Source organism: Hippocampus zosterae, chromosome 20 (assembly GCF_025434085.1).
Source record: "Hippocampus zosterae strain Florida chromosome 20, ASM2543408v3, whole genome shotgun sequence".
Lineage (NCBI taxonomy): Eukaryota > Metazoa > Chordata > Actinopteri > Syngnathiformes > Syngnathidae > Hippocampus > Hippocampus zosterae.
This window is the reverse complement of record NC_067470.1, coordinates 7,404,124-7,427,816: the sequence shown is the minus strand read 5'-3', so window position 1 is coordinate 7,427,816 and position 23,693 is coordinate 7,404,124. Positions and strand designations below refer to the sequence as shown.

Here is a 23,693-nt window from a genome sequence, read left to right as displayed (position 1 = left end):
CTCACTCAAAAAAAAAAGACAAACTGACTAACTAACCAAATGACCAATGGAAACATTTTTGTTCCATAGTGCTAACTTATCAAAATTATGAAAAAAAAAAGACAGCATAGTCAATCAACTCATCGATAAAAGCTGAAGCACCAGGGCTAACACCTGCAATATTGTTGTGGAAAGACACTAGCAAGTAAGCTAGAGTGTGAGCACGCCAGGAAATGAGTGATAAAGTGCAGAAAAAAATAGTCTCCCCCCCCCCCTTTTTTTTTGTGTGTGTGAATTTTTTTTTCTCTTCCTGCGCCTGTGTCTGTAGCTGCAGGCAATAGATCAGACCCAAATGCGGATTGATTATGCTGTCAGCTGCAACGTTATCCCGCCTTTTGAATGCATTTCATATTTGATTCAGTTTGTTATTCACGCCCCCGATGCTTTGTGGTGCCATTTGTCTCCGACGTCGTCGTCAATTCATCACACGCGTGTCCTCGTCGCATCCAGCCAATTTACACAATAAGCAAATACTGCGCTCGCCCTTGAGTCAAACACAAGCTCGTCAACCAAGTGAAATACAGACAGAATCGCAATTACATGCGGGTGTGTTTAAACCCTGAGTGGATTAGCCACATTTCGTTTGGGAATTTTAAAAAAAAAAGCCTCTTTGGAACTTCCTGAACAGTGAGTCACTCACCTAGCACACCAATTGGCTAACTAAACGGCACCCCAATTCATTCACTCAACTGAATCGGATACCAGTTGACAAGTAATTTAAAAAAATCATTAGCCAAGGATTTGGCTACATTTTTATGCTAGCAGCTTAACAGGATCTTCAGCATTGTCTGTTGCTGTTACTAAATTAGATCCTTGTTCCCCCCCAGACTGCAAATTGGCTGTTTAAAAACAACTTTTAACGGGAGCGTTGCTAAGGGTGTTAGCGCTAATCCAGTCAAATGGAAACAAAGTGAAGTTGCAAGCAGAGCCAAAAGTTTTGTCAAATAAGCAAAAGAGACACCGGGCGGACTTTGAATGTAACTTTTTTGTGGCTTTATGTAATAGTTTGTGATACCTGCATGCGCTTCACCTGAAAACAGATAACCGCGAGGGGATGGAAAGTGAACTCGCCAGCTTCCATCCAGTTTTTTTATTTTATGTATTTTTATTTATTTTCTTTTTTTTTTTTTACGATGCGTGTTTGGGCATGTGCACCGCAGGCACGGGGAATGTACAAGTGAATTCGGATAGGGGCCGAGTTTGCACCGCGAGGCCTTTCGAGGGCTTCCTCGCAAACTTTGACGCTGATGCTTTCAGAGCTCAGATGCCGCACGGTGTAAAATAACACCGGGGATTAAAGACGCGGCGCTCCGCATCCGCCATGCTGGCAGAAGTCTGTGATCGCACGATGATGTTTTGGGGGTGGTGATTGTGGGGGTTGGAGGGGGGGGGGGATGAAAAAGAGCATTCCTGAAAGGCTACCAGCCTGCCACTAACTCTGTGGATTTGGACAAGAACGCCCCCCGGATGCACGTACTCAAATCTTTCTGATGAATAATTGATGCCTTTCGCTCCTTTCATGCTCGGCATAAGTCATTTACTCTTATTTTTCCCCTCATAATCTTTTTTTTCTTTTTTCTTTTTCTTCCCCAGCTAAAGGCAAGCTCGAAACGTGAATCTCCAAGGACGAAGACGGCCAAGCGTGATCGTCCTTGGGCCCTTCAGATCATCTGCATGAGAATCGACCTGCAGCGAGAGGTGAAGTGAGCGTTGGGGGAGAAGAATATGCGAGCGATCGTCGAGATTGCATCGATCCAAAATATCACGACTGAGAAACGGCAGTTGATTCTCAGAACACGAAAAGAATTTTGAGACTAATTCCTCTCGGGTCATGTTTATTTGATATTTGGAATTTGGACACAACACTATAAATCTAATTTTGATTGATGCAGCGTATTAGTTTGTATTCGTCGCGAGAAATCGCCGAGGTGATAATTTGAGCTCAAATAGATGACGGATGAACAAGTGCGATCATGAATCGCGTTTTCCACAACCGGCGTGACTCAAACACGGCTTGGAACATCCATGGGAGCAACGCAGAGATTCCTCAAAGGAAGCGCTTTCGGAAAACATCCCGAGAAACGCTTTGTGGAAATCCACCGACGCACGCAGTTGAACGTGCAGCGGCGTGAGTCAAATTTGGGGAATTTTTTTGTTGTTGTCGTTAATTCCGGCTTCTGTGTGGGTGTGAAGCAAGGCTGAAATAAATGCATTTGAAAATGAACCCACCAATGTTGGATACGAAGCGACAGAGACGACTACGAAGGACAAGCGTAGTTAGTTTTTCCAAACATAAGACATGTTTTTTTTTTTTGGTATTTATAAAAGCATTTTTGTTTTGTTTTTTACGTTGTCCCCCCCCCCCCCAGTCATAGTTTTTTTTCTTTCGTTAACTATAATGTGCCGGAACACCCACGAAACCACACAGCGAATGAAAATGTGTGTTGGAACATGCATTTTTTAAAAATGTACGAACCTCGCACATCTCCACAACAAAGTGGAGTTTCGTTTCAAAAATGCAATCTTCTAGAGCAGGCATGTCCAAAGTCCGGCCCGGGGGCCAAATCCGGCCCGCGGTCGAATTTCATCCGGCCCTCGGCCCCTGTCATAAAATCAGTGCCGTCTGGCCCGCAGGTTGGGCGCAATGGAACACGTGTTGCATTGACTGAGGTCTCGTAGACTGGTGAGTGATGTTTCATAGAGTACTGCTTCCCTCTAGTGGCTAAATGAGTAATAGCATTCACTAAATGAGTAATAGCATTTAGACACTAGAGGGCATCACTCACGAGTTAACAAGACATCACTCCGTGTTTATATTGACTGATATGTCATATTTCAAATGATCCTTGCAGTTGTGGATATGTGTATTGCTTGTTCATTTCCCTGTTGTTCGAGTCAAAGGTTTTGTGACTATTGAAAAGTCATGGTGATACATTTTATGTTTCAAATCAATCAATTTGCACTCAGGAGACTTCTGTTTAAGAAAAAGTCAAGTGAATAAGCAGTTGCATGTGATATATCTGTTTCAAATGAACCAAAAGAAATTCTTAAGATTGTTGAAATTAAAATAAAAATGGAAATATGAAACAGACTGGCTTACTAAAATTTGTTGAACAATATTGTTGTTCAATGTAAAGAATGTCAGCCAAGGTCGGTCCCCCGACATTTTACCACATAAAATCTGGCCCCCTTGGCAAAAAGTTTGGACACCCCTGTTCTAGAGGGCCATCCATATTTGATGGCCTAGTAATAGAACTTTTTTTTTTTTTTTTTTTGCCTTTTGGTTGTTTGATTAATTTATTTTACCCCAAAACGCCCCTGTGGCTTTTGTGCCAATTTGCATTTCAGATTGCAAGGTTGCGTCGCACCGACTGACAGATGAACCGACCTTGTCGCGCACACCCGCACGCCTACCTGGAGACACGCGCGCACTCGCACATGCCTCTGTGTCAATGCCCCTTTCATAGCGTTGATCCTTTGTTTGGGCAAGCTTTATAAAAACCGAATTTTTTTTTTAAATCGGCCAGCTCTCACTCAAGCGTTAAAAAGCAAGTAGAGTTCCTCCGGCGGAAAACGGTATCAAACACGGCGCAACTTTGGATGTTTTCCTACAAGCCGGCCCGGGAACTGGCACATACGCCGACTCGGCGGCGGTGCTGCTGTTGGTAACCGTGGTAACCAGGCCACGGGTGACTTTGCTCCGACTTGGCGTCACGGCTCATTAGCGTCAAGTTGCTCTCTTATTCCATCCAGAGAGCGTGACTCACGCCGCGAATGAGCACTTCCTGTACACTTGGACGTGTGTGAGTAGGACACGTCAACATTCGGTGATATGACAACTTTCCCTCCGCGAGTGGCACTTTTTAACGAGTCCCCCCGCCCCGGAGCGTTCGATTGAAAGAAAACATCCAGTGAAAAACCCGCTGCCTTGTCCATGGCGAGTCGGCCGACTCCACCGATGCGGTCTTCATTCAAATGGATTTTCCAGGCCTTTACCGCAGCCTCGTTCAGTTCTTGTTAGCCGCTGGGGGTTTCTCCTTTCACTCCCCTCTTCAAGAGATCAAATGCCTACTCGATTAGGTTAAGGTCTGGTTTTGTAGACTTCAGAATTCATTCCATTTTCCAGCTCATGTCAATGGCTGTCAATCACGTGGATTTTTGCTCTTTCTTGGACAGCACATATTTGATCCATATTTCTGGTTCAGAAGTGCGTGAGCACCCCAGTAGCACTGCCGAAAAATTGTGCCCACCCATGATCTAGTGCAGGGGTGTCAAATTCATTGAAGTGACCGTTTTCCTTGGAGGGCCGTTTTGACTGCGAAAGCATTTAAAGAAGTCAAGAATAATGCTTGATTCAACAATTGTTTAAGTTACTGTAATGAGGGAATTGGTGGCAAGAAAATGCTTACAATGGCTCTCTTATTTATTACATATGAGAAGTTGACATGTTTGATTTGCGATCGCGGGCCACATAAAATGATGTGGTGGGCCAGATCTGGCCCCCGGGCCTTGAGTTTGACACCAGTGATCTCGTGTGACATTTACTCAACCATCAGCTGAATACTGAAAACATTCAGTGGAATGTGCAGTGACGTATTTGATGAAATAAAGTCAACTATCCAGCGAGACTTCCAAGTGAAAGTGAGCAAATCTCAATAAAAACGTCAACTTAAACGTTTGGAAGTTGCTGAGACGTCTTTTGAAACCGATTGGTCCTGTGAAGCGTTCCTTTTTTATTTGTCATTAAAGCGGTTGCCCCCGCGGCTCGTATTTGTCCTGCGGCTCATCTATGGAGAGCGGGGCCCTAGATTTGGCCCAAAGCGATGAATAAAAAGAAATATTTATCCGCCGGCCCCTTGCGGCTCCAAAGCGCTTCTTATCACCGATGCCGTCCCGCTCGACCGCCACATTCCACGAGGCCTCGGCCACGTTTCTGTCCGGCCGACCTACGGCGGGAGAAGAAGGCTCGTCGACGGCTAAATGTGACACTTGCCTCTGTTTCTGCGCACAGATTGGAAGATCAAAAGAAAAGCACGCCGAGGGACCTCAGCCAAGACCCAAACTGTTGAAGAGGAGGAAACTGGAATGTTTGCTTTCCATGGTCCCTTCCAAGACGTGTTGGTGAGTCCTAAAATCCTAATCTGGTACCCGAACCTCGTCATGAAACCGTAATTGTCAACCTCCCTCTTCAAACATCTCGTGGAAAGCCAAACATTTGCTCGAAACTCTGACCTGACCTCCAAAACACAATTTGAAACCCTAACAAATCAAAACCCCTCACCCGAGTCAAACCTTACACTCCAAAGGGTGATTTTGAACCGGAACCTTTTGTTAGAAACCCTGAGCCAGGCTTAAACCTTTCGACGTGAGCCGCTTGAACCCGTTTGGGGGGCGGGGGGAGGGGGGGAGTGCTTGCGATCTGTTGTGGGCGTTTGTTCCTTTTCTTGTTGTTGTTGTCACCTCAAACAAATACTTGTGTGCGTGTGTGCGCGTGCGCACGTCTCTATACATTCTCCACAGAGGCTGCGAAGCTTTGGAGACGCTGCCAAACAAAATTCTAATTAAGTTGCACGCACTGCGTCTGTGTGTGTGTGTCTACAAAATGTTACGACATGAAGCGCTCTGATCTGTTTTTGACGATGCACCAGCGACGACGACAAGACAAAGAAAAAGCAAAGAGAAAAAAAAAAACCCAAAACAACAGATGACAGCCAGGTTGTTGTTTGTTTGGGGCCGTTCGATTAGGCACACCAGCAGTGCCGTCCAACGTCGTCAATGCTAATAAAGCCGGACGCGCTCCGCTTTCACACCCTAACCCCGGTTTCAAAACCCTAATTTAAAACCTTAACCCAGGCTCAAAACCCCAATTTGAACCTCGACTCTTGCGTAAAGTCCCACTTTAAAGATGATGGCTTTGAAATTGAAATCCTACCGCCGCCTTGAAACTCCAATTCAAAACCCGGAATCCAGACTTGACACCCTCATTTGAGATGTCATCTTGTCTCCAGACCTCAACCCTTGTTTAAAACGCAAACTTTGCTTTGCAAACTCACTTTGAAACCCGAATCTTCGTTTTATAGAACCCTCACTCTTGTTTCAAACGCTCACTTAACTCGTTCAGTACCAGCCAATTCTGGACCAAGTCTGAAAAAACGTTTAAAAACGTCTTTGGGAGTGACTGAGTTGATACCCTTACCCTGGTTTTAAGCCCAACCCTTTCTCTTAAGTGTGTCCTAAAACTGTAATAGTCTCAAACCGAACCTCTTCCCGGCACTGATGGAGAGACGTTTGTTTTACGGTTTTATGGTCTCGCACTGGACAGGCGGGGGGGGGGGGGGGGGGGGGGGGTCACGTTTTCCTTCTCTGTCCGACACTGTTTGCCCAGGACGACATCAGGGAGATTTATGTCCCCCCTTGCCTCAGCGCAGCGGCGTGCCCTCGGCCGTTTATCGGCAGGTGCTCCACAATGACGCGCCAACCACACTCCCATCGATCTTGAGCTGGTAATGAGCAAGCGGACAGTAATTTAAGGCCATAACTCTGACGGGCGTATTGATCGCGGTGGACCCGGAAGCGGGAGGGGGTTCCGCCGGCCCCCGGGGGGAGGGGGGGCACAAATCACGGTGCATGTGTTAAAGCAAACGCCCTCCACTGGGATAAATCAGAGTGACGCTCATTTGTCTCTGTCCTGCGTGGTGCCGCTCAGCACTTTTGACGGCATGCGTCAAAGCCAGTATTTTTGCGTCCTTTTTTTTTTTTTGCAACTGTTGACTGCCACTGCTCACCAAAAATGTCAAAAATTTGGTTTGGAGTGAAAATTTTAAATGAAGCTAAAATTCACTCTTACGGGTGAACTTCATTTGATCTTCTGTAAAGTTTTGAATGTATGCGCTTGCACAACTCAAAGCAGCTGAACAGCAAAAATTACATCGGACGTTTGATCCATGAGAATTTCCCAAGACATTCACTTCGATACCTTTCTGTGACTCTTCCAGTCTCTCTGTTACAACCTGATGCCACTGTATGACTCGAAATGTAATTATGGACTTCAGTCATTTTCAATAGTTTATTTACAGATAAACAGCAAATGAAACACGGTTTGAGCGAATGGGATTCACCACACGGCTCAAGTGTGCCTTTTTTTTTTTACATGCCGTTTGCTATTCACTCCATCACTCCGTCAACTGCGTCATCGAGTCTCACGCTTGCCGCACGCATGTACATAATCCCTACTCTGAATTCACAACGTAGCGAGAGGCTAAGGCTGACGCCTGAGTGTAAATGTGAAACCATTCCTGCTCTCGAACTCATCGGATCGCCGGCTCAAGGCCGCAATCGACTCCCGCTCCGACGTGTAATTAATGCATTGTTTGCCGTGGCGTAAATTTAGCGCACCGCTCAGCTTTTACGCCACATTACCATCGGCTAGCATAAAAATGGCCTCTTTCTTTTATTCCTTCCTGCAGGAATTTTGCCTCTTTACCTGTAGCAAAACTCATTTTGCTGGAAAATTGGCTTTAGCGTTCGCCACCTTCCTCATCCCGCCTCCTTACCACCCAACTCCCCAATCCCCTCTGTTCCCCCCTCAGTTCCTCCATTCTTTCCACTTGCCACCGTAATTCAGATGCTATTGTTGCGCCTTGAGCGCTAATCCAATTAGCTATAGGAAGCTAATGGAGTTATCTCTCACGTTGGCACATCACCCGCGCAGGGGGGGGGGGGCAATCAGTCGAGAGGCTGGCCGCCACTTAATTGTGGCTTGGAGGGATTTACGGTGGACAGCATGCAAATTGTTCACAGCGGAAAATAAACACCGAGGATGTAGAAGAAGTTGAGTGCGTCTTTGTGCCACGACGTGCCGGGCAGCACTGAAAGCTAATGGAAGAGATGTGCCCTAATTCAGAGCAAGAAGAAGAGGCAGAGATCGTCTCCAATTTCTTGACCTGGAAAGACGGAGAACAGGCATCAAGGAACACTTTACAAATGTTGCCAATGTGTGGGAGCGGTAAAACGAGCGGTCTTTTCGAGCTATGTGGAGGATTTTCTGAAACGTATACCCCTGAAAGCTTTATGCTAGCAATGTAAAGTGACATCGGCAGGCTAACAGACATTAGCATTGATGTTACAGTAACTTGAAACATTTAAACATCAGCTAATTCAAGACACGCAGAGCAGCAACAAAAATACATTCTCTCTTATTCTTGCTCTCGATTACGCTGGGTCTCTTCCTGTCGAGCTCAGTGGTGCCCAGCATGTTGTGGCAGAACTTGGTACTGCACGCAACTCTAAATTTGGACTTGCCTGTCTATTGTGAAAAGCTTGGCAAACTATCACTTGAAAATCCATCAGTCCTCAACTCTTTGTATTCACAGACGCACCCTGTGACTAAATATCAATGTTAAGTGACCCTCACCGCATATCCAGGGGCAGACCACCACCGCCTTCTTGGCCCGTTTCCCCGTCTATTAGCCACTGTAAACACCCCCCCCCCCACACCTTTACAAAAGCCTCCATGCCGCGGCCGTATTTCTTGAAGCGTTGGCAGATGGTGGGCAGCGGGATGGAAAACGAGGGTCAGCGCTCTAATATGAGCTCGCCATTACACTGAAAATGTTTTTCCATTGAGACTTGGCCACGTTCATTGAAAAATGAGTTAATAAATCGGGGCTACATTCCAGCCCCACCTGCAATAGTTTTAGTGATATGACAAGAATTATTTTATTTATTAATTTATTTTAACGCACGCACGCTCAATTGAAACGTCAGTATCGTACTTGCGTGTTTAAGCACTAGAACCGTTTCATCCCCACTCGCGGGCGTTTCAGACTACCAACGACGATGCCCAACAGGGCGAACATCAGCCATTTGTCGAGCCAGCCCTGCAAAAGTACAAAACGAGTTGTACTCTTTGTTTAATTGGCGCCCACGGCTGCACCCAGAGCTCGTCTAAATCCTGCCGGGGGCTCAGCCGCTGCCTGTGTGCCCACACGCTCTGAGCGAAAGACGCTCGTGGATAAATGCGGGCTTGGAGAGCGGTTGCCAGATTCTGGCTTGCGTTGAACTTTAGTGGGATTTTGCCAGGTCAGTGTTGAAAGACAGGCACTCATTTTACAAGAAATAAGAAAAGTCTGGAGGCCCTACGCAAGATAAATTGAACAAGAAGTCAGCCATTTTTAATTTTTTTAGGAAGCAGCCATTGCAGGTGAATTCCATCGCTTTGACCAGGAGAAAATAAGAGTCAGCCCGTGACATGTCCAGCTTAATGAGATGTATGAAAGAGTCTCAAGAACTGTTTTAGTTGGAAGCAACCATCCTGCACTCACACAGAAAGTTTCTCGCCGTTTTTCCAATGGACACGAAATTAGGTGGACATGTCTGTCGTAACACGACGAACAAAAAGTCTCAATCACCCATCGCTGAAATTGAGCGGGAAGACAGCTGTAGCAAAAGAAACATAACAGGAGGGTTAACAGATGGTTGAATCCCGCTCCCGCGTTAAGTGCTTGTCACGTATACTCGCGGCGCGCGCTAATTATTTTGTCTTACTTGCGCCCTAAACCAATTCCATTATTCCGCCCTCCCCATCCCACCTTGCTTTTGATGCAAAGCACTCGACGGGCTGTTTACTCGGTCCCGCCGCCATACCCGAGAGTGCTGATCAATGCCTCGCAGGCGGAACAGTGGAAAATGTTTATGAGGTTTTGTATGCAGCTGAGCGAGGTTATGGATCCCTGGAGCTCCGTTAACCGTCACTGGAGTATATTGTTCTCAGATTTTCATTAACACGTGCCCTTTGTGAGCTGGAGGCAGTCTATTTCCCCCAAATCACACAACTAGTTTGCTTGCAAGCTACAATATGAAAACTTTTTTTTTTTAACCATTTCACCTGCGATTCCCACTTTCAATATACCTGCGCGCGAATTGGCTGTCATTTTCTTTGGCAAATGAAAGTTAAATGATGGCTTTTTAACGCGCGGCGGTGCAATGATAGCAATATAAATGGAAATGGGGCGCAAATGGAGCCCTGAGGTACGCCCACATTCACGCTCAAATGAAACATGTCTATCATTTTCTTTCGGTGGATGAAATTCAGATGTGAAGTTATATTTATGATATATTGTATTCATAAGGCGGACGTCTTTTAGTGTCCAACTATGGTTAATTTGATATTGTTATACAAATCAGTACTGTTGGTCAGGGCCCAAGTGGGTCAGTTCCTTTTACAAATTATTGAACAAAGTGATTGGTTTGATACGGAGAGTCTTATCTGTCGGTCGGTGGTCATGGTGTTTGATGCCTGGCAAGACGAATTAATATTTCACCATCTTGACAACTCTTAATGTTGTTAATTTCCCAATAGTAACCCTAATAAAGGATTATCTTATCTCGCCAGCTCGCAAAGCATAACAACGCCATAATTGATATACGACGTTTTACGCCGTTACATTACCCACAGTGATTATTTTGGAGCGGTAGAAAAAGATAATTAATGACTGCTGAAGCCGAGCACGATGGCTGAGCGTAAACAGAAGACGGAGAATAAGAAGAAAGCCGTTCAGGGGGGATGCGGGGAGGGGGCGGTGGTTGAAAGCAAAAGTAACATTTCACAGCCATCATAAACTATGACGACTTAACACTCGGGGTGAACTCGCCGCCTCCGCTGCGGGATGGTGAATGTCGATGAGAATGTCCACAGTCGTTTCCTGCCGGTTCCCTACGCGCTGCTCGGGAGGCGGAGTGGCAACTACAAAGTGATGTGGGAATTTGACAAAGAAAAGTTTATCCTTTCCATCAATCTTCAAAAAAATCAAGCTAAAATTGAAACCTTGTGCAATCATTTCTCAACGATGTTGCATCATCGTAACTTTACTCTCATTTGTTACTTATTTTATACCTGCGTTATGTTTTTTTTAAATTATTTACTTGGGCAAATCTTTGCTCGAAGACAAAATATTAATCCCGGCCCAGAGAAGCATCCCAAAACGTGACTTCCAATTAATTCTCAACCGTTTATAGCATTTCCACTGTTCCGAATAAAAGTCCCCCCAGGCCACGGCGTATATTAGCGCGCGGTGGCGTACACCAATAATTATCTTGTTGGAACGTGACTTAATTTGGCCCAACACAAATGAGCGTGTTCTTCCTTAGGCGTCGCCAGTTAGGGAGGCAAAAAAGAATCACATTTTGTCAAATGCCATTTGAGTTAATGAAAGTGAAGGAAAACAAACTGTAAACAACCGTCTTTCAAGCTGCAAGGACGCGGGCACGCTAGATTGTGAAGTGAATAGCGTGCGGTGAAGTCAACCGTGGTTGTGATATTGGTTAACTGAGATCTTGAGGACTTCAAAATGAAGGGGACAGATTCGGAGAAGCAAAATATAGACTCTCCATGGCCTTATTTCATGAAGAGAATTGTTTAATGTGATCCAGTCCTAAAAATCACAAGCTCCTGCCACTCACAAAAATTCTTCATCCAATCTGAAAGACCAAAATAAAACGCATACAAGTAAACGGTTTGTTTTGGATTTGTTTGTTTTTTTCATTTATCCGTGAGCATTTTTTTTTATTTGTAGTGCTTCCGTAATGCCAGCAAAGCCGGGTTTGCCTATGTGTGATGTCACATCAGTTTGTGCTAGCTCGCTGTACGATTGTATGATTTAATTCCGTCATTTATGTAACATGGCTTCATGATGGCGTACATGCTAGATGCATGGTGTTGATGCTTTGCCGATTCGTCGTTTTGCGCTGTCGCAGACCACAGTGGGAAAAACATTGCACGACGAACCCCCTTTTTGGGGCGCTGGGTTCTGGTCTTTCAGGCAATTTGATAATTGTTGACTTTATTCTCTTTACGTTCTGCCTTTATTCTGTGAGTTCACTGCGTCGAATAAAAAAAAAAAGAAATGGGCCAAACAAACTGTAAACAAAGGAAAACGAGCACAAATGTCGTTTAACGGGCAGTTGCTTTCAACATTGCTGCAAGTTACGGGAGTGACTTGCTGTCTCGTTGATAAAAAATAAAGTACGTTATGTTTCCGCAATGCCGCGCTGCTAAGGGGCCATTTATTATTTTTCTCCCTGTGACATCACCCTTAAGACGCTGGAAAAGGCACAAATGGAAACGCGGCTGCACAGCTTTATCGGCCATCTGGGTCCAAATGTCAGCCGTGTTTTTTTTCTTCTTTCCCCCCCAGCCCCCTTTCTTTTAAAAAGTGTTATCAGATGGCTTCCTATCGCGGTGACAGCAAAGTATGGAACAAGCGACTCAGAGGTAATTGCCAGTGCTGGGGGAGGATAAAAAAAAATGCCAGGACTGCAATGTGTTGTGAAATCACCTGCAAAATCTCGGTGTTTATTAGAGAAACGGTTCGCCGGAAAGGACCGGCGCGTCCCTTTACAAGGTGTGTCTATTATTTTATGGAGAGAGCATTCAGATGCGCCGTAATGCGGGCAGATGGGATGAAAGGTATCAGCTATGAATCATGTGAAAATGCAGTATGGCAAAAAGGCAAAACTGTCGAAAGGCCACAGAGTTGGAGATGATTATTTGAGGCATGCGTTTCCCCCGTCTGGCCACTTGAGGCGCTGATTCCAAAACTCTTTTGGTAGATGATTACAAAAGACATTTACACAGTTACGAAGGTTGTACTTCATTTAATATGACAAATCAGCTCTTTATAATTGCAATGGTCTGACTTTGAGTTTTTAATTCCAAATTCATTTTTTCAACTATTCCAATTTTGTTTTTGCATTTATTCTCTGTTGCTTCTCATAATTTGGAAGACTTTTTCTCAAATTATTTGAATACTGCCCTAACCTTTTTTTAATTTAATTTTTTTGATATATTTTCACGGCCCGGTGGTTCAGTGGTTAGTGCGTGGGTTTTCTCCAGTCTCCCCCCACATTCCCCAAAAAAACATGCATGGCAAGCTGATGATTTCATTTTAAACAGTCCTGTCACTCGCTACAAGGCCCTGTAGGATCTCGCCGTCTTCCTCCTCTCCTCTTTTTTTCTTCTTTTGGTATATATTAGTGTTTAAAAAAAAAAGCATCTGTAATCAAGTCTGTCATGAGTGCAGCGGCGCACGTTGCTCGACATTTCCGACATGCCCCCATTCTTTCATCTGCACTGCGAGTTCTCTTTTAAAACAATCTTATTTGCTTGAACCAACGGCACTCGGGCACAAATACTATTGCCAAAATAGCAACGGACTGGTATGTTGATGTTAGCTGCAGTGCCGCAGACACTTCGGTGCAAATATTCGTCTTTTGGCGAACTCCAAACCCCATTGACGCTCTCTTTGAAAAGTTGTCATTAAAAATCCTTGCATGTGCCTCATTGGATTTCTCAATGGGGGGCTCAGCGGGGAGTTCAAATTGCTTGAAAGCCAAGCACGTACGCGTACCAAAAAAAGATGAAAGACAAAAACGTCATGGCGTCGTCACGTCACGGTTCGAAGCAGGTGAGGCGGTTGCTTTGACGGCTAGAGTCATCTCAGACCTCAAACGGTGCTGAACATTTTATTCTGATTTTTATTTTATTTTTTCAGTTCAGCGTCTTGGTTTTTTTTTTGTGCTGTGATGTTTTCATGTTCTATTTTTTTTGTGAGGCTGCTGAGTCGGGTTATTGACCTTGCTTGCTGTTTGCTTGAGAGAAATTTTCTCGACGCCTCATTCGTGGTTATTGTCGCTCTTGTTTCGATTTGTTTTCTTGTTTAGTATTTTGGGATTTCTTGTTCTTGGATTATTTCAAGTTTGGAGTAATTGAACTTTTTGCCATTGCGTGTTTTGCTTTTTCGGGTATCAAAATTACCTTTTTTTTTGTTCTTAGTGGCTTTTTCCGGATTTTTTTTTTTGATACTTTGTCTGTCCTTCGTCTTTCTGTAAAGAATTTTTTTTTTGGCCCGTCTTCTGTCCAAGTTTGTGGGGTGCGCTCAACGTCTGGTCCATTTTCCTATCATGTCAAAGTCATTGATATATTTGTCTCGGTTCGATTTTAACATACTCATTTTGAGGATCAGTTATCTTTTTCATTGTGGATTTTATGATTCCAGTCCATTGCAATTTCAGTTTAAAAAAAAAACTTTAATTTTTAACTCATTCACTCCCAAAGACGTTTTTAAACGTCTTTTCAGACTTGGTCCAGAATTGGCTGGTTTCTGAATGAGTTCATTGCGACGGCAACCTGTTTTCGTCACTGTTCTCACGGTCTAGTTTTTCTTTTCACATTTTTGTGTTGATTGCCCCCCCACCACCAACACTCCAAATCAACAATAACATTTCTTTCAGATAAATAAACAAAAATATGGAGCTATTGTACAGGCTTGTGACATGGAAAGCACAATCAATCCGTCCACTCGTAATATTTCTTAATGACAGATGCTGACCTTCGTCGCTCTCGTGCATCTTTTCCATTTGACAGTCTGTAAACATTCCCCCAAAAGCAGCAGCACTGAACCATTCTCTCCTTTTGTTGTCCCAACGAACGCCTCGTACGGCATTCGTTTAACCGAATAGCCGAGGTTGCGCACATTTTTCACTGGTGTCGCGTACCCGCCTGCATGAAACATGACTGTTTACGTTAACCGCTAGGTCGTCTACATTCAGCACATACACGCAGATAGCCTTTTGCTCCAAGGCTGCGTCGCCAGTGAAAAATAGCTTTTGTTCGGTAGCTCATTTTAAAAAAAATAAAATAAAAAATTGCCCTTGTGAATAACAGCAGCACGTCAAAAGCCCCTGCCTTTTATTCTCATCATCGATAACGTGACCCCTAACGAACCGAATGAGTGTAAAAGTCCGCCTGCGTGCCGTGCCGCCTGATTCATGAAGTCGAGCAACGGGGTGCAAAAGGTGACCGCTGAACAATGTCACATTGAGTCCACTTGTCCGAATAATAGAAGGAGCAAAAGCAGCGTTTTCAGCGTTAAAACCGCTGGTAAGATTAGACAATATTAGCGCTAGCAATGCTAAGGTAGCATTTGCACTGTAAACAATCAATCGCTTAAAACTTTAACCGCTGCTGACATTAGCTATCTCTCTTTGACTTTTTTTTATGTTGCATCACCATCAACGGAGGTAAAAAAAATAAAAGAGGAGAAAATTAAAGTAAAAAAAAATTAAAGTAGAATTAGACATGGCAACTTTATACACAAGGTAACTCAATGTGCTTCATATCATCAAGACCGCAGCATTTAGAATTCATCTAAAAGCGAAAAACGCATCCGGACGAACGGAAGACATTTAAAGCGGAATAAAGAAGTAAAATAAAGAGTTGAGAAGTCGATTTCAAATTTAAGATGCAGACTGTGCTGAACTATCACATTTCTTGACCTTTTTTCTTTCAATTCTTGTCATGTCTTAATACGATGAATAAAACCAATCAAAACACAAACAGTAGTAACCTACAGACATCTTAAAAGAAATCCACTCAAGTATTTGTCCACCATTTTCAAATGAAAATGCGTTTGCAGGAACGCCGAGTGTGGAATGCTCGCCATTGTTCTCATGTCCTGATTAATGCGACTGCTGATTTCATATTTTGTTTGTATTCTCTTCAATTATTCAGCGCGACGCGGAGACGTAATGAGTTCTCCCGTCCGTTATTAATGTGCCACGCCACCGCTTGTTTATCCCCACGCCTGTGAAGATGAAGTTATTCATTCACCTTTTCACTCGTGCAGACTTCTTGGGGAAAAAAACAAAAACAAAAGTTCCGTTGCCTCTTCCTTGTGCTAAAAAACTGTTTACGTTCAAACTTTTAACGCCTCGCTGCCTAATTTCAGTCCTTCGTGAAACTTTTCTTTGAGTCAGGCTTTTTTTCCGCCCCCTCCCTTTATCAGCAACTTCCTTTGAGGTGACTGAATGGTGGAGCAAGGGCTCAATAGATGGCTTTCAATTAAAAATAGGGATGCTCTTTAGTTACACCCACAGCACAACATTTACTTGTTATTTTTATGTTCATTTGACTTCCGCTACACTTCTAAGCTCCACCCACTATCGTTGGACTCAAAGTAACCCTTACATATGATGGTGCCTTGAGTTACAAGTGGCCTTGAGTTCAAGCGATGAGTCGTCAATCAGCTGTCGCCGGAGTAACACCCGGCCACTAGATGGCAGCAGTGAACCCGACAACCCAACACCCGGCCTCCGTCAGTTCACGTTGATTACTTCTCAGTGGAAAAAAGTACGGGTCGACTGGTTTTGTGCCGACTCGCTGTTCCAAACAATGCAAGTGTGATTGCTGAGAAGAAGTCACACCCTTTGAATTAAAGCTTGAAGAGCAAACTTGGACTTGGCAACTGCTGAAAATGAGAACATGTCCATGAGAAGGATGGAACATATTCATGGCATTTCATTCCTTCATTTTTCCACACTATTGAGAAGCATCCTGAATAGTTCGAGCACATTGCGTCGTCTGATTGTGGGTGGAACTCGAGGGTAAAGCCATCCGGCGATATGAGGTGATAAGAGAAACGTTGCCTTGGTGACGTTGGACCCCAACATACAATAGAATAAATTGCAGCAATCAGTCAGCAGACAACAGACAGCAGGCAACAACCATCACTGTTCCTATTATTACTTGCAGTCATGTTGGGCTTGTGCGAGCAAAGGCCCATGTGTCAAATTTGGCACAATCAGCCCCCAGGTGTCTGGAAATGAGCATCCTGCTGTTGGAAGGCGTCAGGACACTTCTGGGAGGCGCTGATGAAACGCACAGTGACCAGCACGAGATCTCATGTCCGCAATTTACTGCTGGGGATCAGAGGCCTCTTGGGACCAAATAAATTGGCACCTTTAGGGGTTTGCCAAACACCCCCACCCCCCCAAAATATATATTTTTGGTGTGTTCATAAGATAAGATATCCTTTATTTGTCCCGCAATGGGAAAATGCTTGTTGGGCGTAACCCCTGAATATTGGCTTGGTACATCACGAGTACACCCACAAAAAAAGCTCCAAAAGACACTGAAAGATGCTATATTGGTTCGAAGTAGCCACTTGAGCTTATTTTTGCAATTTCTACATGGCGTGAAATGACAAACTTGTCAAACGGCAGATGTTTTATTTACCAGCGTGAAATTTGTTAAATGTGTCCTTCATAAGTTGAACCGCAAAAAGAGTCTCAAGAATTCATACTCCAAAATGCATTGCAAATCTGCCAATTTTTTTTGTTGAAAACTGACGTTTTTGGGGTCATTTTTTGCCAATTTCCAGGGCTGTGTCATAGATTAATTACACAGTTTTTTACCAAATTTGAGTCACAAATAATAAATAGAAGAATAGATGATAGTTGATTGATGTTAAACTGAAGTGTTTGCATTTTTATCATTCCATGTAGGCAGTCTGCGTGGGGCCAATTTTGAGGAATTGGCATAGAACAGCAAAATGTTTAGGAAAAAAAATCAGCCCTTGAAGCCAGTTTGTACATAACTACTTTGAGTTTTGGTAGGTGTGTATATAATGTGTAGGCCCATCAAAAAAGCGTTAAAAACATATTGTGTAAAATGAAAAGAAAGTCGACCAATTTGTTTCAAGCAACCAGTTTTTGGCTCCGCGAATCAATGACACATTTCCAAAATATTTTGCAACCAAATTTTCACTGTGTAGGTTACGCTAGACAGACGGATGGAGCAAAACATTTGACTTTTTGTCCTTGCATGATGGCCAATATTTGAATGAAACAAACTCCAGGTCAGGTCGTGACAAAAAAGGCTTGCGGCTTTAATTTGTTTTGCTGTTGTTCACCAGCCAGAGCTCCCCCCGCACAAAAAAAAAAGTCTTTACGACATCATCAATGTTTCATTGAAACGATTTCTCAATCCACAACGTATACATGGACAAGGTTTTGATTGAGCAGCGTTATTCTTTTTGAAAATTCGCCCGTGGCCGTGCGATTTCCTTGTAAATATTTCAAGCATAAAACAACAAACATTGCGCCGCAGCCGCTTCCATTATAGAAGCTTCCCTGGGCAAGAAACCCAATTAAGACTCAAGCTTCAAATCAGTTTTCTCTCCGAGTGCTTCCTCCAGACGCCGCCGCGGGGCAACTCATCTGGGCGTCACATCAATATATGTGTTTTTGCCCATTGAATATGCATGGGAGGAAAAAGCACTGATTTTCATTCACGTTTAACGCAAGTTACGTTTTTTTTTTTGGATGGATGGATCAGATATTGCTGCGCTGCTATGGCTAGGCGGCTCAGCGTCGTCACTTTGTGGATTTGTTGCCGGAAAAGACATCATCGCTTATGCGTGCCTGTCGGAATTTGGCTTTTGGAAAAATGGCTTTATCCTAACTTGTTCTGCAATGTTAGGAGCGTGCAAATGTCCAAATGTCTTATTCAAGCAAAGATTTAAGATTCAGATGGAGTCCAACATCTGCTTGATCAATTAATTGATTAAGGGCTCTGTTCAAATACTCTGGTCTGTTTGCCAAGTGTCACCATGGTGCATTTCCAAGGCTTGGTTTCTTGGATTTCCAGCGATTAGCCTAATCCGCAGCGGGACTGCCAATCAAGCAGTGGCATATGTGTTTATGTAACTCCTTGTGATCTGAGAAATTGATTTTTAAAATAAAAGCGTGTGTCTGCCATTTATGTACACAGCTCTGTTTAAAAAAAATCATTTTGTAGTAAATTATAATTTATTTTTTTAAAGTGTTAACAGCATTGCTGCTGTTCTTTTCTCTGTGTGTTATGCATGTTAATATCAAGGCTCTCCTTAAAGACTGATTTAAAGTTTTCCGGGCGTTTCACCCACCCAGTAACACCAACACCAGCCCCCCCCCTCCACCTCCCCCAAGCTTGTTAGCGTTCAAGCCTTAATTAGCGCGGGTGAAGGTTTAGCTGAGCACACGAGCTGCGCTTTCCTCAGCAAAGGTTATCCTCACTCTGAAGGCGACCGCCATCGGACGTCTGGCTCAAGGGCACTGGCGCCGCCACACGGCTGAGCCCCGCCGATCGCATTGCTCTGCGAGCTGGTCGGCTTTGAACTCTCGACCTCGACGGGCAAAAGCGGACCCACGGGCTCCGACTGTCCCCAATGTGGAACTCTGTTTTTTTTTGTTTTTTTTTTTTTGTGGCAGGCCCGCAGAAGTGATTATTCCTCCAAAAAAGACGTTGCGTGTGATCAAGTGGCTATTAAGCGAGTACCGCCACAGGGCAGAGAGCACTCTCACGTGTCTTTTCCTTCTACTTAGAAGCAATGAATGCGAGACGCTGCGCCAGTGCGTCCTCAATGTCCCTAGCGTCTTTTCCTGCGGGACAATGGAATGGAATGGAGTTCAAATGGCAGAATCAGACGATTCGTTAGTTGAAGTGTGAGACTCTCCGAGGCGTGGACGTGACTTTTTAGGGTTAAAGGATGCAATGTTTCTCCGTGGGAATCAGACGGTGACTCTGTGACCAAAGTTCAAAGTGAGCCACATTTATTAGATAGGAAAAGAAGCCTTGTCAAACCTGTTTCTTGTGTCCACCAATCGGCTCCCTCCAGCCAGTTGTGTCTTGGCTAGGTGTGCCTCGTTGTCCGTCCGCCTGTGTCGGATTGTTCTCGTTGCTGTTATCTGTCACGTAGCGTTGGTCACATTATCTTTAGTTGCGTTTTTTTTTTTTTTTTCATCACGCTATAAGCAATCAAGAGTCTGTGCTTTGTTCCTGCCTGTGACCGATGCTGGCGTAAAAACATCCTGTGAACGATTATGGCCAAAAGGATCCGTCCCGTTTGCATACTTAGTGATTTGTCAGTGTGTTACTTGGTAGGCTAGTCGTCGACGGTCATCTCGGCGGGCTTTTCTCACAATCGCTGTGATTGTCCGTGATCTTAAACGCGTGCCGTTGAATGACAATCGCAAGAATGATTTCCTCTTCATTGACATTGACCGGCTTCGTAGTAAATTCACGCCGATGTGTTGCACTACTGGCGCATCGATCTGTTGCATCACAGCCATTAAAGTGCGAGTACACGGCCGCTAAAAAGCGCCGCCCCAGCTCACGCTGACTGATTAAAAAGCCGCGGAGGCTAAACTTCCACTCGGAATTCGTTCTTTAAGGAAGTACTGTCGCTTCGCTGGAAGAAAATAACGATTTACAACTCCTTTCAATTAGCTCCGAGCTTCCAATATCGCAGCCGGGGAGCATGGCATCGGCCGAGCCATAAATCAAACGGAATTACAAAGCAGACGGCGTGCCGAGACGCGATGCGGGAAATGTTTCCCGCGCAGATCCCATCCATTCCTCTGTGCTCTTCAATTCCCGCATCCATCAGCGCGGCGCTTGATTGGTCACAATGAAAGCCTTTTTTGTCGCGGAACGCCGGGCTAAATCATTAATTTGCTCCAATTAAAGCGGCGGAAAGACGATTTGAGGCTGCCGCGCTTGCTCTTTGAAACAGCTGCGTTATTAGTTGTTGATTACGTTTATTTGCGAGCCTCTCTTCATTTGCATTTGTGAAGCTCGCCGCCATTGTAGGCGTGCAGGATGCACATCCCGAGTCGGCAGATGGTTCGCTATTCAAGTGTTTATCCAAAGATGGCAACTGCGAGGTCTTTGCCGCCACTCATTAGCAACTCGACGCGGCAACTATGGCAACACCTGGCAGGAAACGCGAAGGAACTATCAGGAAGGCCGCACGACAAATAAAAGGCCAAGAGGAGCAACGCTGCAGGCTTTAATCCCGCCAAGCCTCTCACACGGTCTTGTGTAAATAGCCCTTGTTCAAATTCGATTTTAGATCGTATCGCTCGCCAAGCTTGTTGCCGCCGATGACATCATCAGAATCCTTCAAGATGATGTCCCAGGCATTGACAGACTTAAGGTTCTCTTGTGGTGAATCGGTCGTTAAATTGCTTCATCACCCCCCACGCCCCCCCCACCAACCCCTCTCTCGAGTCCTCTCATATCCCTTTTTTTTTCTGCAACGCCACAGCAGAAGCCTCGGTGCGGATCATTTCGTTTGGTATTTTCCTGGTGAAGTGAGCAATGAGTCAAATGAGTTCTTCTTGACACCAACTGTGTTTACTCACTGAAGGAGTTTCCGTTGATCTCTTGTCTCCCGAGGCGAACGAAGCAAGCCGAATGTTCTTGAAGATGGTTTGAAAAGACTAAAAAGCCACGTTTTCACGGAAGGGAAAACTCACCCGAGCAACCTTTTCCGAGTCTGAAAGTCCATCCGTTCGTCCTTAGAAGTTGAGGAATCAATGAACCCCTTTGAGCGACAGCGGTTGCTACCGTGGACATCTTGTCGTGTTAGCAGGTTACAGGGTCTAGAACTGCTTCAGACAACAAAGTGTAAGCAGGAAAGTGGTTACGATTGCACGGTTGTCTCTGTCTGATGTGTTGTCTTGGATGATTTTGTCATTTTACGTGAATTTTTCTTTTGATGGCGGCGCGGGCACCCGCAGCGGCTCCTCTTGTTGTGAGAGGAAAGAAATGTCATCTGTGCCGTATGGTGCACATTCAGCACATTCATTCATCTTCCGTACCGCTTGATCCTCACTAGGGTCGCGGGGGGTGCTGGAGCCCATCCCAGCCGTCTCCGGGCAGTAGGCGGGGGACACCCTGAATCTGTTGCCAGCCAATCGCAGGGCACACATAGACGAACAACCATCCACGCTCACACTCACACCTAGGGACAATTTAGAGTGTTCAATCAGCCTGCCATGCATATTTTTGGAATGTGGGAGGAAACCGGAGCACCCGGAGAAAACCCACGCAGGCCCGGGGAGAACATGCAAACTCCACACAGGGAGGCCGCAGCTGGAATCGAACCCGGTACCTCTGCACTGTGAAGCCGACGTGCTACCCACTGGACTACCGGGCCGCCACATTCAGCACATTTGACCAAAAAAAGTTGTACTTGATACTTGATGAGAGGGTTAAAGAAAAGCATCTTTGGCACATCTCCACTCACCTGTTCATGATTTTCCCCCCACCTCTAACCTCAGCTAATTGCACCTCTGTGCCTATTTTTGCTCATTTACCACAACCATGGTCTTGTAACTTTCTCAATTACAGTTGCCCCAACATTGGCTCTTTTTGGGCGATGTTGAGGAATCCCCCCCCCCCCCCCCAAAAAAAAACATCCCTATGCGTCGACATCTACATATTTGAATGCAATGTGTCATCGGGCTTGGAATGTCTTTGTTTGGTAAGCACAAGCCAGAAAAAGAGTGCAGTCAATGCACTTGTCATCATCACAGCGCAGGTGACAGGCGCGACGGCATAATAACTGTCAAAAACCCCCCGAATGTGTCAAAACAACCAGTCAGTCAGTGTTACGGATCAGTCCGGAAAGAATAAACAGCCGCCCTTGTTTTTTGCCCCCCCCCCATTCCCCCATCCCTTATTTATACTCTACTCTCTGCCGATGGATCATCGTCTGTCAATGCCAGCGAATGCGAACAAGCTCGCCGTTGTTGCAGCTGTTGCTCCCTCGAGATCCCCGCTGCGTAAGCCTTAAACACGACCGCTTAGCCGGCCGGTTAAAGACGTTCCTCTGGCAAACAGGATAAGCCGAGCCGCGCAGGTGAGCGACACAGGAAATGCTCGAGTGAGACAAATCATCGCCACCCCGTCACTCCCCCCCAAAAAAACCCTTCCACTTCCAAGGGGAAGCCGCCACCATACAGTGTGAAATTGATTTCCACCGAGTGAATCAGGAGCTCATCTCACCTCGCAAAAACAAGGTGGCTCGTCGCGAGGATAAATCACTCCGGCGGGGAGAAAAAAAACAAAACAAAACACCGGAAATTTCTGATCTGGGTCCAAAAAGCTCTTTAATGACATTCGAGAGGCACGCAGGCTTGGTTGGATGCCTGCTCGCGTGCAAAATTTCTGTCTTTCAAGTCTATTCAAATTCATGTTTGTGTCATGCTTTCATTCCGTTTTGTGAAAAGCTGCGGCGCGCAAAACCTCGTGTTAATCAGCGTGTCGGTGCATGGAGTCAAAGGCTTGTGGCCATTTGGCATTTGGAGCCCTACGGGAGTCGTCTTTCTTTTTCTGTGTTTAATTGTGTGTGTGATGTCATCACGAGGTGAGTTGGCAAGGATTATCAGGAAGGCCGTCAACAAAAATGCGCGCGACAAAAAGGCCAGGAAGAGCAGCTTTGTCAACAATTGGACAATTGAGCATGTCGGAATTTAGTTGTGTCATTTATTTATTTTTGCTCGAAATGGAACCATCGAGAGAGGTTTTTTTCTCGAGTGTTCGGTGCGATCTAGCGCCAGGGTAACTCCCAGGTGGCAGAACGCAAGTTACGACCACTACCGTATTTTCCGCACTAAAAGGCGCACCGAAAAGCCTTCCATTTTCTTAAAAGCTCACAAGCGCGCCTTAAAATCTGATGCGCCTTGTGTATCATCATTACGGTAATATTTCGACCCCAAAATGGCTTCTTGCTCGAGACATGCAGACAACGCAGAGTTCAAACTTAGATAGAAACAGAAATAGAGCAGCGGCAAAAGAGTTTGACATTAACGAGTCAATGTTATAACTTACTGTCGGTTAAGTGAACTTTATCGCTGCTTTATTAAAAAAAAAAATACTGACATTCGATCGTTCTGTTGGTGTTTTTTTGTGCGCAGCTCCCTCTAGTGGATGCATTGTAGATTGCGTCTTATAACGCGATGCGCCCAATGTATGAAAAAATAAATTACAA

At 44.9% G+C, this 23,693-nt stretch overlaps 1 protein-coding gene across 1 annotated transcript in view; it reads left to right on the top strand.

The window, feature by feature from the left end:
- The window catches only part of LOC127592900 (RNA-binding Raly-like protein), a 99,412-nt gene that overhangs the window by 2,805 nt on the left and 72,914 nt on the right, over positions 1–23,693 (top strand). Inside the window, exons 2-3 of the mRNA XM_052053970.1 lie at positions 1,633–1,737; positions 5,051–5,160. The gene's annotated coding sequence lies outside the window, so the exon portion shown is untranslated. The remainder of the gene's footprint in view (positions 1–1,632; positions 1,738–5,050; positions 5,161–23,693) is intronic.